The sequence below is a fragment of the Schistocerca serialis genome, chromosome 2 (genome assembly GCF_023864345.2).
Source record: "Schistocerca serialis cubense isolate TAMUIC-IGC-003099 chromosome 2, iqSchSeri2.2, whole genome shotgun sequence".
In the NCBI taxonomy this organism is placed as follows: Eukaryota; Metazoa; Arthropoda; class Insecta; order Orthoptera; family Acrididae; genus Schistocerca; species Schistocerca serialis.
The window spans coordinates 839,386,321-839,406,111 of record NC_064639.1 but is presented as its reverse complement, the minus strand read 5'-3'; the positions used below and the strand labels follow the sequence as shown (position 1 = coordinate 839,406,111).

Below are 19,791 nucleotides of genomic sequence, written 5' to 3'. Positions count from 1 at the left end.
GGTGTCCTTTCGCAACATGACAATGCAAGGCCCCACACTGCCTGTACAACAGTTGCAACAATCACAGACCTGCACTTTGAATGTCTTCCTCATCCACCATACTCACCAGACCTTGTCCCAAGTGATTTCCATATGTTTGGACCACTTAAAGACGCAATGAGAGGAAAGAAGTTCCGTTCTGATGAAGAGGTACACCATGCAGTGCATGAGTGGTTGTGTGGACTACCAAAAGAATTTTTTTCTAAAGGGATTTATGCACTTAGTAAGCGTTGGAGGACTTGCATTGAGGGTGGGGGAGATTATGTTGAAAAGCGATACAGCTTTTACCACTTCTGCACAATAAATAATATTTTAAATAAATATTTAAGGTTTTCATTTGACTCACCTTCGTGCATTTAATTTGTATGTGTTTAAAATAGGATCGTTACCAGGACATTCAACGGCGATGGAAGAATTGACATATGAGTGTTTGGTGGGAGATTAGGAAAAAAACAGAACTGCCGCTACATTAATCCAATATGGGCAGACTTCTCCACCAGACTGGAACTTCCGTATGGTGAGCGTCAGGCACCTAAAACTTTGAATCTTGATTCCTCGGAAACGCTTGAGAAGGGCATCGTGCTAAAGCAGTAATTGTTACGTCAAAATATGTACTAGAAACGTGCAAAATATAAGCAAATTCGGTGACCCGTTGGATGTATGCTTACCTTGTAAGTGCAGTGCTCACAGTTCCTCTGGCCAAAAGAAAAGATTTAGAAAAATCATCAAATGAAAAGAAGTTCTTACTTAGCACAAAAATAAAAAAGGTAAGATGGAAATATAAGAAGTAATAGAAACAAGACTCGGCAGGAGAAGTGAAAGTAGGAAACAAGTTATATAGTATGGCTCAGGGGGACGGTACTGTCTGATTTGCATGAATAAATTCATCTTTCTTCAACAAACGAAATTCACTGGTAACAAACATTGACATACAGATGAGAAGTAGTTCCTATAGGTCTAGATCACATCCTTGTATGGAAGTGAGACCCACACAATAGGAAAATGGAAGCATTAAAGAAATAAAAATTGACCAGGTGCGAGTAGGAATCGCGCAGTGATACTGCCAATATCTCGATCCCATGGATTCCAAGACTTTTGAGTCGCATAACACATATTATTCCGTTTGATATGATTACAAATTATAATAACAATTTTCTGATTTCTTCTAATGTGAAGTCTTACTTTTGCAAATTTCATGATTATACGTCAAGGGTAAGTTCGCTACACGTTTTAATGAGTGCGTCTGAGACTATCAAAATATGTGACATAAATGGCCGTATCCGTTGACTGTATTGACTTAGAGGCTTAACATTTTTACATCACCAAAGGGCCATAGACCTTAATATGTGACGTAAATTTCAACTTGATATGTGTTCCTGTCGCTGAGAAAAAGGGGCCTTAACAATTCACGGATAGAGAGACAGCAAGATAAACAATAACAAAATTTTTTTCGTGTGATACAACTATAAAGTCACAATTTCCAGATTTTTTCCTTTGGTTGTAGCAGGGGACTTGCTTGATGCCGGATTTCATGAGTCTACGTCAACGGGAACTATCCTGTAGGTTTTGATGAATGAGTTTAGGAGTGTCAAAATATGAGGCATAAATGGGAATATCTTTTGATTTCGTTGACGTAGAAGCTAATGTTTATCATGCCGCCAATGGACCTGCGATACGACTACCGATTCCTGAGGAAAAGGGTTCGTAACAGACGGATAGAGAGACAGAAAGACTGATAACAAATGACAAAATATTTTTTTCGTTTCACATAATTACAAATTATCAATTTTCGGAGTTTTTCATTTTTTTGTAATATGAATCCTTACTTCTTGCCAAATTTTATGATTCTAACTAGTTTAACGGGAAGTTCTGTATAGGTTTTGATGAGTGAGTTTGTGAGTACCAAAACATTGTGGCATATATTGCTGTATCTTTTGAATGCGTCGACTTAGAACTTCACTTTTTTAACATCTCCAATGGACCGAAGACCTTAATATGCGACACAAATTTCAACTTCGTATGACCACCTGTTCCAGAGGAAAAGGAGCTACGGAACGCTAAAAGGAAGATATAAAGTGCAGAAGTTCAGAAGAAGGCCAAAAATTAAATGGAATCGAAATTAGGAGGTAGTAGAAAGCATAGGAAGGTGAATAGTCTATTGAAAACTGTTTCTAGAGCAATGAACCGGTTAGCGGCACATGTGATCTAGTATCCGTATTAACTTGGTACTGGAATTATTAGTGGAGAAGAGAGAGTACGGGAGTAGACAAACATTAGAATGGGTAAAATAAATTATCGATGTTGTTGATTGTAGTAGGTACACGGATGTGAAAAGATTATCAGTCGGTAGGAACAGATGGGATCAGCATCAAACCAGTCAAAAGAATGGTTAAAAAGAAGCGTCGAAAAATTCGAAAATTTCATCCATTTTGTTTGATACGATCTGCTTATAACTTTTGGTGGCACTACAGACAATCTGTCCGAGAGTCGCGTAAATTAGGACAGAGCCAGGGTTGGGGTGTGCGAACACGAGGCATACTGATTCGCCGCAGAAGTCGTAGGTGTGCGTTGCGGTTCAGCTTGAGAGTCTGTCAGATAAGCAAGATGACTGGCGCCATAAACTGTCTGCCAGCAGTGCAAGGCGATACGGAGGCTCGCCCAGCTTTGTTTTGAGGCAGGTGAGGCGTTCCAGCGCTCACGTTCCGTGACTTTCGACAGCTCACAGCACTTGGCGTATGACGCACGAAACGATAGCAGGCAAGGCGCTCTGTCAAGGACACAGCCGCGCACGAGCGCACGTCCTTATCCGTTACCAGTCCGTGGCAGTGAAAACTACTCTCTGTGCACCATACGTGTATCCGTGACGCTTTCTGGAAATTTACATTGCTTTATGCTCGATGTCTCGTGTTGAACATCATACGTACGTTGACCACGACTTGTAGCCAGTCATTTGCACTGAGACTGGATGTCGCACTGCAGCTGCCTAACGTCTCGTCCCAAGATCCTCCTATTTGGTTTCTTGCTTGGCTACAACATGGCAGGCACGAAGTTTCACTAGAACCCAAAAGAAAATACTATTCGATTTCGCGCCCAAGTGAGCCCATTTCGTAGAATGTTCTGCATACCTGGAGAAGTAAAAAATGGACTGTCTGAAAACTAACACAATACTCGAATACATTTCTGCAATATCATTTCAAACCCCCCCTCCACCTCGATGAACCATAGACCTTGCCGTTGGTGGTGATGCTTGCGTGCCTAAGCGATACAGATAGCCGTACCGTAGGTGTAGCCACAAAAGAGGGGCATCTGTTGAGAGGCCAGCCAAACGTGTGGATCCTGAAGAGGGGCAGCAGCCTTTTCGGTAGTTGCAGGGGCCGCAGTCTGGATGATTGACTGCTCTGGCCTTGTAACACTAACCAAGACGGCCTTGCTGTGCTGGTACTGCGAACGGCTGAAAGCAAGGGGAAACTACAGCCGTAATTTTTCCCGGGGGTATGCAGCTTCACTGTATGGTTAAATGATGATGGCGTCCTCTTGGGTAATATATTCCGGAGGTAAAATAGTCCCCCATTCGGATCTCCGGGCGGACACTACTCAAGGGGACGTCGTTATCAGGAGAAAGAAAACTGGCGTTCTATGGATCGGAGCATGGAATGTCAGATCCCCTAATTGGGCAGCGATTAAAAAGGGAAATGGATAGGTTAAAGTTAGATATAATGGGAATTAGCGAAGTTCGGTGGCAGGAGGAAGGCTGCCGCCCCTCTTCAGGAACCACACGTTTGTCTGGCCTCTCAACAGATACCTCTCTGTTGTGGTTGCACCTACGGTACGGCTATCTGTATCGCTGAGGCACGCAAGCCTCCCCACCAACGGCAAGGTCTATGGTTCATGGGGTGGGGGGGGGGGGTGGAAGAGAATAGAAGCTTTCGAAATGTGGTGCTACAGAAGAATGCTGAAGAGTAGATGGGTAGATCACATAACTAATGAGGAGGTATTGAATAGAATTGGGGAGACAAGAAATTTGTGGCACAACTTGATTAGAAGAAGGAATCGGTTGGTAGGATATGTTCTGAGGCATCAAGGGATCACCAATTTAGTGTTGGAGGGCATCGTAGAGGGTAAAAATCGTAGAGGGAGACCAAGAGATGAATACACTACGCAGATTCAGAAGTATGTAGGGTGCAGAATGTAGTGGGAGATGAAGCAGCTTGCACAGGATAGAGTAGCATGGAGAGCTGCATCAAACCAGTCTTAGGACTGAAGACCACAACAACAACAACAAACAACATTTCAAAAGTCTAATGTGATCTGAAAATTAACAGGTTATTCATAAAATTGATTCAGGTTTATTTCACTTACGCTTTCTCATACATTCCGTTGCCTCCAAAAACAACATACACTACGTGATGAGAAGTATTAGGACCGCCAGTATAAAAGGTGGCTGGGAGCATTGTGTTGTCGGCAGAGGAGCAGTAACAGCGGAATGGGTTGGTCGGCAGAATTCTGTGACTTCGAACGTGGTCTAGTCATTGGATGCCACCTGAGTATCAAATCCATCAGGGACATTTCAGCAATTCTAGAGCTATCCAAGTCGGTTATTAGTGATGTGGCTGAGAGGTGGAAACTCGTAAGAATGACCACAGCTAAACCAGGACCAGGTAGACCTCATGTACTGACGGACAGGGACTGTTGAGCATTGCGGAGAGTAGTTGTAAAATATCACATGAAATAATTGGAAACAATCACTAGCGAGTCCAAAGTGACATTAGCAATCCAATTATCACAATGACTACGTTATTATTATTGTTGGGTCTAAGGCGCTGCAGTCATGGACTGTGCGGCTGGTCCCGGCAGAGGTTCGAGTCCTCCCTTGGGCATAGGTGTGTGTGTTTGTCCTTAGGATAATATAGGTTAAGTAGTGTGTAAGCTTAGGGACTGATGACCTTACCAGTAAGTCCCATAAGATTTCACACACATTTGAGCTGTTAGGCTGTGGCAATGAGCCATCGTCTCCGAACTGTTGTTGTGGTCTTCAGTCCGAAGACTGGTTTGATACAACACTCCATGCCACTCTGCCCCGTGCAAGCCTCTTTATCTCCGAATAACTACTGCAACTTACATCCTTCTAATTCTGCTTAGCGTATTCATCTCTTGGTCTCCCTTTACGATTTTGACTCCCTGCACTTCCTTTAAATGCTAAGTTGGTGATCCCTTGATGTCTTAGAATGTGTCATATCAACCGATCCCTCCTACTAGTGAGGTTGTGCTACGAATTTCTTTTCTCCTCAGTTTTATTCAGTACCTCCTCATTTAGTTACGGGATCTACCCACCTAAAATGGTTCAAATGGGCCTAAGCACTATGGGACTTAACATTTGAGGTCATCATTCCCCTAGACTTAGAACTACTTAAACCTAATTAACCTAAGGACATCACACGCATCCATACCCGAGACAGGATCGAACCTGCGAACGTAGCAGCTGCGTGGTTCCGGACTGAAGCGCCTAGAACCGCCCGGCCACAGAGGCCGGCCTCTACCTACCTAACCTTCAGTATTCTACTGTAGCACCACATTTCAAAAGCTTCTATTCTTTTCTTGTCTAAACTGTTTATAGTCCATGTCTCACTTCCATACACGGCTACACTTCATACAAATTGTAGTGGCGTGGCAAGACAGCCAAGCCACTCGGAGGTAGCCGAAAGGCACGCGTTAAGCTCACGCAGATTGGCGTGAGGTTTGGAACAAGGTAAAGTAATTATCCTATAAAGAAAAGAACGTAGTTCTTGGAATACTTAACTTTAATCCACAATTGGAGAACATCGCTCTTGATGGTACATGTTTTATAAGATAAATATCAACTGGTAATGGCGCCTTGCTAGGTCGTAGCAAATGACGTAGCTGAAGGCTATGCTAACTATCGTCTCGGCAAATGAGAGCGTATTTGTCAGTGATCCATCTCTGGCAAACTCTGCTGTACAACTGGGGCGAGTGCTAGTAAGTCTCTCTAGACGTGCGGTGTGGTGGCGCTCGGTCTGCAATCACTGACAGTGGCGATACGCGGGTCCGACGTATACTAACGGACCGCGGCCGATTTAAAGGCTACCACCTAGCAAGTGTGGTGTCTGGCGGTGACACCACACAAATACTTCCAGAAAGACTTCCTTAAACGAAAATCTAGTCAATAGCCTTTCGATCCCTGTATTTTACCCCTTCCACCATCAAAATTTGAAAGTGTGTATACCAGGCGACATTGTCAAAAGCTTTTCTCTAATTCTACAAATGCTTATAACCGAAGGTTTGCCTTTCCGTAACCTATCTTCTAAGGTACGTCATAGAGTCAGTATTGCCTCAAGTGTTCCTGTGATTCTCCGGAATCCAAACTGATCTTCTCCGCGGTCGGCTCCTGCCACTTTTTCGATTTTTCTGAAAAGAATTCATGTTAGGATTTTGCAACCATGACTTATTAAACTGATAGTTTGGTAATATTCACACTTGTCGACACCAGCTTTCTTTGGAGCTGGAATGATTATATTTTTCTTGAAGTCTGAGGATATTTCACCTGTCTCATACATCTTGCACACCAGATGCAAGAGTTTTGTCATGGCTTGCTCTCCCATGGTTATCAAAAGGTCTGACGGAATGCCGTCTACTACTAGGGCATTGTTTCGACTTAGGTATTTCGCTACTATGTCAAATTCTTCTGGCAGTGTCATGTCTCCCATCCCATCTTCATGTAATTCCTCTTCCATTTCTATTATATTACCTGCAAGTACACCTCCGTTGTATAGATCCTCCATATACTCGATCCACCTTTCAGTTCTCCCTTCTTTGCTTAGGGCTCCTTTTCCATCTGAGCTCTTGATATTCATACCACTGCTTCTCTTTTCTCCAAGGACCTCTTTAATTTTCCTGTAGGCAGTATCTATCTTTCGCCAAGTGATACTTACTTCTAAATCCTTACCTTTGGGCTCTAGCGATTTCTACTTAACTATTTTCCACTTCCTGTTAGTCTCATTGTTTAGATGTTTGTATTTCCTTTCGCGTGCTTCATTTGGTGCATTTTTCTATTTTCACCTTTCATTAATTAATTTTAATATCTCCTGTGTCATCTAACGATTTCTACTAGGCCCTTTGTTTCACCTATTTCATACTCCGCTGCCTTCATTGTTTCGTCTGTTAAAGCTACCCATTCGTCTTCCATTTGATACTTTTCCCCTCTTTTAGTCAATCGTTCCCTAATGCTCCCCCTGAATCTTTCAACAGTCTCTGCTTTTTTCAACCCATCCAGGTCCGATATCCTTAATTTCGTAATTTTTGCCGTTTATGTAGTTTTATTCTGCAGTTCATAACCAATAAATTGCGGTCAGAGTATACATCTGCCCCTGGAAATGTCTTGCAATTTAAAATCTGATTTCGAAATTTCTGCCTGACCACAATTCCTGTTCCTGCTGCCACTGAACTTTAATAACTCCCACTATATCTAACTTCAACCTATTCACTTCCATTTTTAAATTTTTTTACTTATTAAGGGATCTAACTTTCCACACTTCGATCCATAGAATGACAGTTTTGTTTCTCCTGATGACAACATCCTCTCAAGTAGTCCCCACCTGGAGACCCGATTGGGAGACTATTTTACCTTTGGAATATTGTACCCAAGAGGATGCCATCGTTGTTTAACTATATTGCAGAATTGCATGCCCTTGTGAAAAATTGTGGCTGTAGTTTCCCTTGCTTTCAGCTGTTCGCAGTACCAGCACAGCAAGGCCGTTTTGGTTGATGTTACATGTCCAAATCAGTCAATCGAGCATCTCTTGAAAAGGCTGCTGCCCTTCTTCAGGAACCACACTTTTATCTGGCCTCTCAACAGATATCCTTCCGATGTGGTTGCACCTACGGAAAGCCTATCTGTATCGCTGAGGAACCCAGATCACCCCACCAACGGCAAGGTCCATGGTTCCGGGGGGGGGGGGGGGGGGATGACTGTGTAGGGAGTTACAAGAATGGGGTGCAATGGTCGAACAGCTCGTCATAAGCGATGCTTGAGGTGATGTGAAAAGCGGTGTCACTGGACACTGGGTTATTGGAAACGAGTGATACGGAGTGATGAACGGCTCTGTAACCTGTGGCAATCAGATGGAAGTGTTTGGGTTTGGCAGATGCACAGAGAATGTTATCTGTCATCATATGTAGTGCCATCTGTGAAGTAAAAGTGAGGTGTTGTTATTGTTGAGCGTGCTTTTCGTGATTAGGATGTAGTCCTGTTGTTGCGCTTTAGAGAACGCTAAATGCGCAAGGATATAAACACAATCTATACCATTGTGTACTGTGTACAGCAGAGGAACAGTTCGGAGACGATGGTTCATTGCCACAGCATTACAGTGCACCCTGTTATAAATCAGCATCTGAGAGGCAATGGTTTTTGGGCAATGACATTAGTGAAATAGATTGACCTATGATGAGTTCAGACCTGAACCCAATGTGACACGTTTAGGGTGATTTAGGACGTAGCCTTCGCTTCGGACCCCAGCGTCAAACGTCACTACCTTCTCTGGTTTTGCTTGCTGCGGAAGAAATGCCTACCATTCATCCACTTTCAGGCTGGACCCACCTCTATTACTGTCGTAATAGATGTCCAGGTATTTTTAATGAGATAGTGTATCAAATGCAGCAGAAATCTACAGGTATAAATTAGGTACTATATTAACCAAATTTCTGACTTCATGTAATACACAGAATAAAATGTCGTAAACAATCAGACGCCTCTTGAACAAAGCAGAAATCGTTTGCTTATTAATTCCACTGCTGATAAATATTACGAATTTAAAAAACAAATAATCATTATCCATAAACAGCTATTAAAATATCCAAGGACGCCTCCATCCAGTCTAAACCGAAATGGCACAGCACACTGTAGACTTAAAGACTGAATTTGGATTGTGTATCGGCCATCATTGCTATAGACCCAATAACACACTGAACTAGTTACACATCAAACAAGCTTCAGGATGTGGAAACTATAGTATCTTTGCTCTCAGTGAGATTGTAAGATTCTGACCATGTAATATACACACATCACAAACACAAAGCAAATAATCTGAACCAGCTCACCAAAACTGCTAGCCTATGATGCCACATTCCTTATGCCTCTGAGAATGAAACATCACAACCATGCCATGAGGACTATGAACTGGAAAAGAGTTTTTTTCTGCTTAACTGTATGCTATCATAGTGGCTAAATGCTTATTGGTTGATGCACCTAGAAGATGTGTGACCATGTTTTCGACCAAACCTCACACAGATAACACCGAAAGAATTGCGACTATCTGTAGTCGGTGTTGGTATGGGACCGCCATTTCATAGTTTCTGTAAAGACTAGTTCACAAAATAAAGTGAGAAGTTAACTGAAAATCTAAAGGCAGCTTTGTAGGTCAACAGTATCAAATTATGGAGGTTATGTCCTGATAAATTCAGCTGGGAGGACCATATTATAGACCTGCTGAAATGAACAAATAAATTTGTGCTTGAGATCTGAATATTGTCATGCAAGAGGGATGGTAAAGCTGACATGCTTCGCTTACTTTCATTTCAAAAGATAAAATGGTATCATAGTATAGGGTAGCTCATCAAGCAAAGATAATTTATTCCAACACTAATAGTGTGTGAAGTACAGTGAGTATAGTGTCCTAGAGAGGCCTGCAGTTCCAAATACTTCTACTTGGTATAAATTAAACTTAGTGATATATTTTATGAATAATGTATCCATCATTAAAAAACTACACAGTTTATGCAATACATATTTAAATGAGAAAAATCCACACAAAGGCCTAATGTAAATTATTTATGTCTAGAATTGTCTCTAGCGTAGACTCAGTTGATTTATACATTATTAACAATTTTACACAACATGAATGCTAGGTATTAACTTACTTGTGCACATCTAGAACACAATAATGGAATTCTTGTAACTAAGCATTTGAAACTGTCTTCACTTGAATATGTTTGGCTAGAAAATACTTGGAATCATCTTATGTATGTTAGACTATATACTTACATTTTAAAGCAAATTTTTCATTCATTTAAAAATGAAAATATGTTTTAAATTTTTGACTTTTCACATTCTTAAATATCATTGGGCATAAGATCTCTGGAAAGTACATTAGCGTTCAACCTTTGTGTGTATTATGTTTTTCCAACATTCACCACATCCTTGAGAATCTTCTTACTAAGGGCTTATGAAATGAACAGTGTAAAAACAAAGAAAAAAGAGGAATGTGCTGTTCTTGCGCTGTCTAATGTTGCTACATCTAAATTACCACTGAAAAGGCATGTACATCAAAGATTGACGTTCCTGCACCAAAATATTTCAGCAAGCTGTTTTGACAGCATCACTAGTATGCTTTCCACATCCTAGTTCCATCTACAAAGCACAAACACATCATTTCCTTGCTACGAAATCTGTCACGGATTGATAAATAACGATTTGCTTGTAAAACGCATGTAGTCTTATGTTACAACATTTTGAAAATAAACAGGGTAACATTCTCTGTTAAAAAATTGCGTTACTGATATATCCTGTCTAATTGATTCGAAATGGTTTTTTGCAGAGTAACACAATTTTATATGTTTCTATTTATGTCCCATTTAATTAAGAAAAAGGGGAATTGCCTTGATATCGTCTGCAGACTCTTGGATTCAGTTTTTTTTCTAGTAGTCAAATTGTATGATAATTTATTGCTACAGAAATGCATCTGTTAATTTATTTCAGGTCCAAGAATTGTGTATGATAGCGCATTTCTTCTGCAGCTGAGAAACTCTCCATTATCACAGAAACCACCAAAAGACCTCGCAAGTTTTCCAAATGACATTGTTAAGGGGACTAATGCCTCATCCTCAGAGGAGACCCCCACAGGTTAGTAAGTACATACAGTTATAATTCAAGATCTTATTAATTATAATAGCATGTGTATACAAGGTTTGAAAGAAAATACAGTTTGCACTTGTAAGACACCATTTGAATTCGTATTCTCGCTCTCTGCTAGAAAATATTGTGTTCAGTGTAGATTTTCTTTTTGAAGTAGGAGGTTATTACAAAAACAGTCCAGTAATAGGAGCTGCTAATGAGGCATCTGGCAGTGTGGAGGGACTTATTTTCAAAATATCAAGAACTCACGTCTTTCATAGGTACACAACAAGGTAGTGCTAGAATTGGGGTAACATGAGTCTGGTACATCATGTGATTACCGACACACACTGAGCAGTACTTGCAGATCAAATATGTAAATGTAGATGTCAGGAGAATGGACAGATCTGCGATATTATTGAGTGTGTTGTGAGCAGAGGATAGATTAGATTAGATTAGATTAGATTAGTACTCGTTCCATAGATCATGAATACGACACTTCGTAATGATGTGGAACGTGTCAGGTTAATGAAAGGTGTCTATACAAGATATTACATTAGACTAAATATTACATGACACTCAATAATTTTTTGTGGAGGTTGGGAATTACCCACTTACTATATCCAAAAATTCATCTAATGAGTAGAAGGAGTTGCCATTAAAAAATTCTTTTAATTTCCTTGTAAATGCTATATGGCTATCTGTCAGACTTTTGATGCTATTAGGTAAGTGACCAAAAACTTTTGTGGCAGCATAATTTACCCCCTTCTGAGCCAAAGTTAGATTTACAGGGTGGTGAGAAACAATCTGAAAAGCTTGTAAGGGTGTTGCTAGGTAGCTTGTTCTGAAAAATAATTGTTAAGAAAAAATTCGGTATGTTGCGCCATTTCCAAGTTAATTAACACTGATGTTAGTCAACCAGGCCATTGCATGCACAAATTCAAGCTGCCTGCCAGAGACAGTGCCACCAAACATGTTCTTCATTTGGTTTCACAAAACCAAACAGAATTTCGGTACAAAAACTGGACATGGGATTTTAGTTGGAATCGAAACCCAGCCATACATCGAGCAACCTCATGTGCTATCATCTATGCTATGAGAACAACTGCCGCTAATTGTATCCAGTGGGTCACAGCCACCTAACATAAATGCTAACGAAAAATACCTGTTAAGAAAAAATTCTTTGTGTTGCACTGTTTCTGAGGTAATTAGCACTGATGTTCGCTAGTCAGGCCATCATGCACACAGATTCAAGCTGCCCGCCAGAGATGGTATTGACCAGCATGTTCTTTGTTTCCTTTTCTAAAACAGAACAAGACCACGGTACAGAAACTGGTCATGGGATGTTAATAAGGAATGAAGCTGAAACAAAGGCTAAGCAGCCTCATATACTATCATTTATGCTATGAGAACAACTTACACCAACTGCATCTAGCAGGCCACTTGAATTTGCTCATGCAACGGTCTGATTGGCTAAGATCAGTGCTAATCAACTCTTCGCAATGTACCGAATTTTTTCTTAACTATTATTTTACAGTGCAATCTGCCCTGTAACACCCTTACAAGTTTTTCAGACTGCTTCTGACCACACTTTATAGAATACATGTGCAACAAAACTGTGTGTCTGAATACACAGCCAGAAATATGCTGAAGAAAAGGTACAATACCTGGTCATACACACAACTCAGATAAACCATAATAATCTTTCATACCCAATTAAGTTGAATAGGTCTATGCTGACATTGTTTCTCCTTCTCTTTTTGATGAGTTCATTAGTACATAATTTCAGTTTTCCAGGTAGAAACCTGTATGATATAACTGATATGTTGAGAGTATACTTAACCTGATATTTGTGACTGAATGGTTACCAACATTATACAGTTAACAGCCAATGGAATCTTCAGTTCAAACCATGAGGGTGCTGATATGTTTATAGTGTGAGTGCATCTCTTGACCTGTTCTGTATGGATTTGGTATATTTTCAACTATGTGCAGTTGTGTGTAAAAGTTAGTATGATCTGTGACATAATTTCATAATATTTTCGCATTCCTCCTTTTTTTCTTTCCAAACAGATTATGTGATGATGATAGTAAGTCGATACAGGCAATGATGCTACTTGAGTGACGTGAGGTTGAAATATAAAAAGGCTCATAAAGGTCTTGCTGTGATAGCAGTTGTGAAGTTATCTTAAACGTTAACCATTGTTGTGTCCTCCACTCTTTAATACTTTTAATGTTTACTAGTATCCCTCTGACGTCAATCGCAAATGTAGTATGGCAGAACGACTATCTATGCAGTAATACCACCTGTTGAGTTACAAATCCCAGAAACCCATCTCCAACCTGAACTTTCATGTGAGCTTAATCTCTCACCAATATGCTCCGATTCATTAGCAGACCACAAAAGAAGTCGGTAACAATGTATGATGTAAGTTTAACTCGTTAAAATCATCTAAGAAAGCCCAAACTATCTTCCTATGGTAACTTAGATTAAATAAATATAAATCATTTGGGTAATTACTGACTTCAGTTGAAGTGGACCGAAACGAGAATAAAAAAAAATCGTCTTAAATTAATCTTATCAGTGCTGCATCTTAAACTTATTTCTGGAGAAACGATTAACATGGAGGAATTAACTAGCAGTAGCCTCCCAAAAATTCTCAAGCACAGATTGTCCAATTATACGATAAGCTAAACGCAAGTCTTTCTGTGAGCTTAAGTCCCAAAATATAGCACAGTACTGATCAACTTAGTTGTCTTCCTATAATGTTTTATAAATCCTGACAGTGGCTTTCTCACATGATTAGATTCTCCATGGTCAAAACAGCTCAGAAATGTAATCAAGTTCAGAAATGAACTATCTTCATAGAATACCAGTTTGCAACTGACACTAGCTTGCTTGAAATATTTAACTTGCTTGCTTGAAATATTTCTAAGCATGGAGTGTGATACACTCACAGAAATTTTTTCCACAAATACAAGTCACTCCTGTAGTTCCTCTAAGTCATTTGATTAGTCCTTGTGAATTATTTAGAGTGTTTAACATGAACACCTTCAATGTCCCTAGACTATATTACTGAAGTGCTGTTGTCATAAACAGAGCTGCTAATTCCTAATTCCAAATTCTACCTGACATGTCTTAACCTTAATATAACTGACATCTTTTTGTAGTTGACTGCCTCAAATTTTAACTCATATAAGTACACATATGATAACATTAAAATGTAGCTACTGTCCTGTACGTTTTGTTATATTATAACGAATAAGGCTGCACTGAGAACTGGTTCACTGTTACAAGGAACATCATACAGCTATTTATACTTATGTTTTTCTCCTCAAGAGTAACCAGTTTTAATCATTCGTTTTTTGTATGCAACACAAAACATACACACATAAATTTTGAATAAATAGGTAGAAACAGCATTACATGCCATTTAAATTAATAACCTCATGGTAAATCATCCCACCAGTAGTTTATTAGACATTATTTTTCGCAGGAATTACTACATGAAGAGAAATAAATATTAAACTTTAAACCCTGAAACTAACTCAGATTTCCCTACAGAAAAATCGAAAGGGATTCAATCAGTTCCAGCTTAAGGTAAAGCAAAACAAGCTAAAGACATAGGAAAATAAATAGCATCAAATCAACAATAAAGCTGATAATTTATAAAATCAAATATATTAAAACTACCAATTAAAATAATAAAACACAGTAAAATTAAAGCTAATATAACTTTGTAAATATTTTGATATGATATTACACTGAATGTGTTGCTAGAAAGAACGATCAATTGTTCCTTTGGACATGCTTGCACATCTGAAGAACAGGTACTCTGGAGACCGCAGCTATTATGAAATACATTAAGTGTATTTGTAGTTGCAAATACAAACAACCATGTCTCCATAATGGAAAGACGACAATGTAAATTTGTGCCAGATCGTGACACAGACCTGTGTTTACCATTTTACATGAGTGGTCGCCTGAAAGTCGCTGCCTGGTTTCTGCAGATAAATACAGTATTGCAGTGCTTGTGTTGTTTAGAAGAACGATGCAATGTCCCTCTGGACATGCATGTATGGTGGTGTCTGGCCATGAATTGTGCACAGATAGACAAAGCAGTTAAGGCAACCACTTACATAAAGCAGGGACTCTGGTTTCCAGTCTGAGTCCAGCACAAGTTTTCATTGTCATCATTCATTATACAGCTGAAAATTTTTCATATTCACAACTGTGAACAGATTTCATGTATATATCATATCAAGTAGTTTGAGCAGCAGATCATAATGAACCTAATAAACAATAATTTTAATTTTACAATCAACCAGCAGTTATTACAGTATAAACACATATTCTAGCTGAATATAAATAAACTGTAAGAAAAAGAATATATTTAAGTTAAAAAAGGAAAAAAATTTGAAACAGCTGAAAAAGAATAAAATTAAAATGGGAGAAAATAATAAATCAAATAATTTGATAAAATATGAAAATGCTGCTCCTTAAAAATGAATTTAATAGCATAACTAAAGGGCTGAGGAACACCAAGCATACTTACAAAGACACTTTCAAATCTGAATGCAACCCAAAACCTTTTGTATTAATGAAGGTAGGAAAGCTAACCTAAAGCAAAGGAAAAAGTTTTGAAATAAATATAAATAAACCATAAAGTACTATATGTACAAAAATCTACATAAATTAATTATCAAATACATTAATCTCCAAAATCGCAATTAACTAATTTCAATTGGAAATATAAGAAAATATTTTAGCCTCATGGTCTCTTCTACTAGTATGGGTACAGACAAGTAAGGATGGAAATTGAACTGGCTCACCCCAGTCTGAACTCAGAATTTAAAGGTTGAAAAGACCTAATTCTTAGGTTCCTGCACCCTGAATGTTTCTTGATCGAACTCTGAGGTCATAATCTGCTTTTCAGTATGAGTTCTCGAAAGAGGTTATGCTGTTATTCATAAAGTAACTTTACCTTATGATCAGAAATTATTGATCATATAAACAAACAAACGCCATCCAAACAGTCCCTGAAGGCCCACCTGTACTGACCATCTGCTGTGTCATCCTCAGCCCTTAGACTTCACTGAACATGGGTACAGGGGGCATGTGCTCAGTGCACTGCTCTCTCAGCTCGCTGTTGGTTTTCGTGACTGATGCCGCTATTTCTCAATCAAGTAGCTCCTCAATTTGCCTCACAAGGACTGAGTGAATCCCGCTTCCCAACAGCACTCGGCAGACCTGGACAGTGACCTATTCAAATACTAACTGTGCTCGACAGTGCTTAACTTTTTTCATCTCACAGGAACTTGTGTTACCATTGTGGCAAGCCTGTTGGCAAATTTTGGATCATGGTGAACATAAAATGTGATTTAGCAATGAAGAGTTCTATTATTCCTCAAGTCACCCCAACAAAATATTACCATTAAGTATAGAAAGAGTTTAAAAAACTATATAAAAAGGTCAAGTTCTATAGCGTCATCTTATCCTCTAGAAAAGTTCAAGCCTTTTGACTAAAAAGTTGAATTCTAAAATTTGTTAAGGAACAATTGATGTCTCATCAAGCCATTCGTACTAACCCCTCATTAAGAGAGTAAATTTTATGCTATGTTTGTATGGTCAAAATACCATGGTTCTTTAAAACTTTGTCAGTGAGCAGACCAGACCCTACATATTGACATGAGAACATGTTTCTGACAAAGAGGAATGTATCATATCTGGTTAGTTTATTATAATAAATTAATAACAGCAGTTATAAAACTAAAAATTACTAATTTCATCATTATTACAAAAATCTGAAAATTAAGTTTTGAATCTCAATAAGAACCTAATATAATAATAAGATCCAAATCAAAAATAGTGAATGTAAGCATAATGTTAAATATAGCTAGTTTACAACATATTATTATATTTAAAATTAACTAAACTCTAGCTGTAAAGCTTTTCCCCTATTTTTCTTAAGAAACTAGATACCATAGAAATGATTAATATTTGAAAAATTAACTCAAAAAAATTATGATGCATTAACTGCAAAATTCTGTATCAGACTAAATAAGTATTTACATTTAGCCACCCCCCTAATACAAAATGTGTGTTAAGGAAAATTTTTCTTTATGAAACCTAAATAATTCATAATCCAGAAAGAGTGGAGGGTGGGGAGGGGTTTGACGGATGAGATATAAGAACATGTGGCATTTAATATTTCATAATCCACTTACATTACTAATAGACTATAGCATAAAAAAGTCTTACAAAATGTATTTAGACAACAAACAGAATAAAATAACTCTTTATTAAATAGTACAATAAACAAAAAATTAATATAAACATTAATCAAGATATTCTGATGTACACAGAATAATTTTGAGTCTAAGAGTAATACTTAAGTAATGAGTTGCATCCTGCACCTCTTCCTAAATACACTTTCCAACACATCTACGAACTGAAGAGTTATCTAATTCGAAGCTATAATTTTCAAAATGTTACAGAGTAATTAGTAGAGATGTATACACATCTCAGACCAGTATTAGTCAGATTCACTAAATTAAAATACCATCAAATCCACCATCATTAACAGTTTTTCTATCACCAATTTGTAGTAAACAAAAATATATTATAAACTATCTGGTCTTAAATATAAGTTTCTCTTCGATGTGTAATATTTTATAATTATGAATAAAGAATACTAAGATTTTCTGATGATAGTTATGTACAAATAAGTAGACTCAATTATGTTATCAATAATGCTGTAGTTTCCTTTGGATGGAAAGAACTACAAAATTCTTTCAGTTTAAGGGCCTTATGTATTGGTACCCTGTTAAGTGTAATTAACAGTCAATTTAAATGGCATCTTATCATACATTGTTTTTTGACAAATTCATGAAAACTGCGATAAATCTTTTTATATTTATCATTATAAATTCACAATTCAACTCTGTATTCATAAAAAGGAACTGTTAATCAACAGTATTCAGTTTTATCGATTGTATAACCGCTAGCACTAACACAAATTCCAATTACAAATCGACTGAAAATTCCAAGATCTCTTGGGAATTAAATAAATTACTGCATAAATGTATGTTTAGTCTAACGAGACTGTGATAATGACAAACAATTAAATAAGGAAGAATGAAACTTTTGGAATACTGAATAATCAGTTATAATTTCACTTAGCTACTGAATTCACTTTACCACAAAAAAGTCAGAAAAAAGAAAAATGGTATTAAAATATGTAAAAAACTCAATCTGTATGACCAAAACACTTGGTCTATCATCTTTAAATAAACATAGATATCAACTAGTATCGCAATAAATTTATTACATATAGGTTTTATAATTTAGTCATCTTTTATCATATAATAAAGGAATAGAAAGTAACATAAATTACTTAAATTAATTCAGTCTTTACCTTAATATAATATACATTAATATACTATGAAAGCGTTGGTATTAAACAATACATCTATTTATATCAGTGAGATTAATTATTTTTAAGTCAAACCGAAATCATATTATTCATATTAAGCTAAGAGTTTCTTTGGCAATAATAATTTTATTAATCAACGAAATGTATTTATTAGATCTAATATATATATATATATATATATATATATATATATATATATATATATATATAGTCGGAAGAAGGCAATGGCAAACCACCTCTGCTACGACCTTGCCTAGTACAGTGGTGCAGGTCTCCCTCATCGTCCCCTACGGACAGTTTCTTTTTTCATTGACAAAGTAGTTAGCTATGACTTTTTATAACTTTTTAAATGAGAATCATATGTTAGTATGAACTAAATAAATCTTGTAATCAATTGTTTAATTATATACACTATATTGAAATGCATACATTGAAAAATAAAACAGAGAAATTCCACTTGTAAAATACAAAAAATTAAATTATCTCAAAGAAGTGTATATGAAAACAAAAGGAATAGATCTTCAATTTTTTATGTAACATAACAAAAAATAATGGAGAGCATAATTAAAGGGTTACCTTGATAGAATGAATAAAGTGAACAAAGTTTCCCCATTAAATGTTAAATAAGACAGAATTAAACCATCTCCTTTAGTATCATAACCAATGTGCATCATAATTCTTGATTAAGATTATAAAAATGTAAGATAAATACCCTAATAGTTTCATATTCCATTGTTAGAGGTATTAGTGCTCCCCATTTTTAGTGGTCAACAAATCTACAAAACATCTAATGATATCACTATTAATGATATGAACAAACATAGTCATTCTTCAAATTCATATAACTCATCAGTTACATTAATTATTGTTCATGTACTAGTATCAACAATAGCTATATTTTCAATTTTAACGATTCAGATGAAATATCCAGTAGGATGAAAAATAAAACTTATGCCAATTGTAAGAATTAAATCTAGGTTATTGGTAAAAATTGGAGTTACTCAGTTTCATATTCGGTATCCATAAGTTAGAGATGTTTCAAGATGAATTATTTGTGTAGCATTAATAATATGACAAAAATAGCTCCAGAAATAGGTACATCATACTCTATACAGATAAGATAATTCACATTTACTAAATCTGTTTTAGGAACTATTATTTGTTGTTTAGCAGGCTTCCATCAATAATCATTATGACAACTGCATGCAAAATCACCAGTCTTAGATTTTGGTTCAGATAACTAATTTTGTAAAAAGTTTGAGAACTGTGCTTTTTATCGCATACTAAGACTTCTTTTAGCTTTATTTATTCAACAAAAAAACAAATCTATTCAGCAAGAAACAGGAAAAACAGGACATCAATTTATAATATTTTATCATCATTATAGTGAGGTAGTTTACCACGTTTTGTTTC

The 19,791-nt window shown here is 37.2% G+C and overlaps 1 long non-coding RNA gene across 1 annotated transcript in view; it reads left to right on the top strand.

Moving 5' to 3' along the window:
- Positions 1–19,791, top strand: part of LOC126455791 (uncharacterized) — a 117,148-nt gene that overhangs the window by 60,503 nt on the left and 36,854 nt on the right. Inside the window, exon 2 of the long non-coding RNA XR_007585360.1 lies at positions 10,808–10,951. This is a non-coding gene — a long non-coding RNA (uncharacterized LOC126455791). The remainder of the gene's footprint in view (positions 1–10,807; positions 10,952–19,791) is intronic.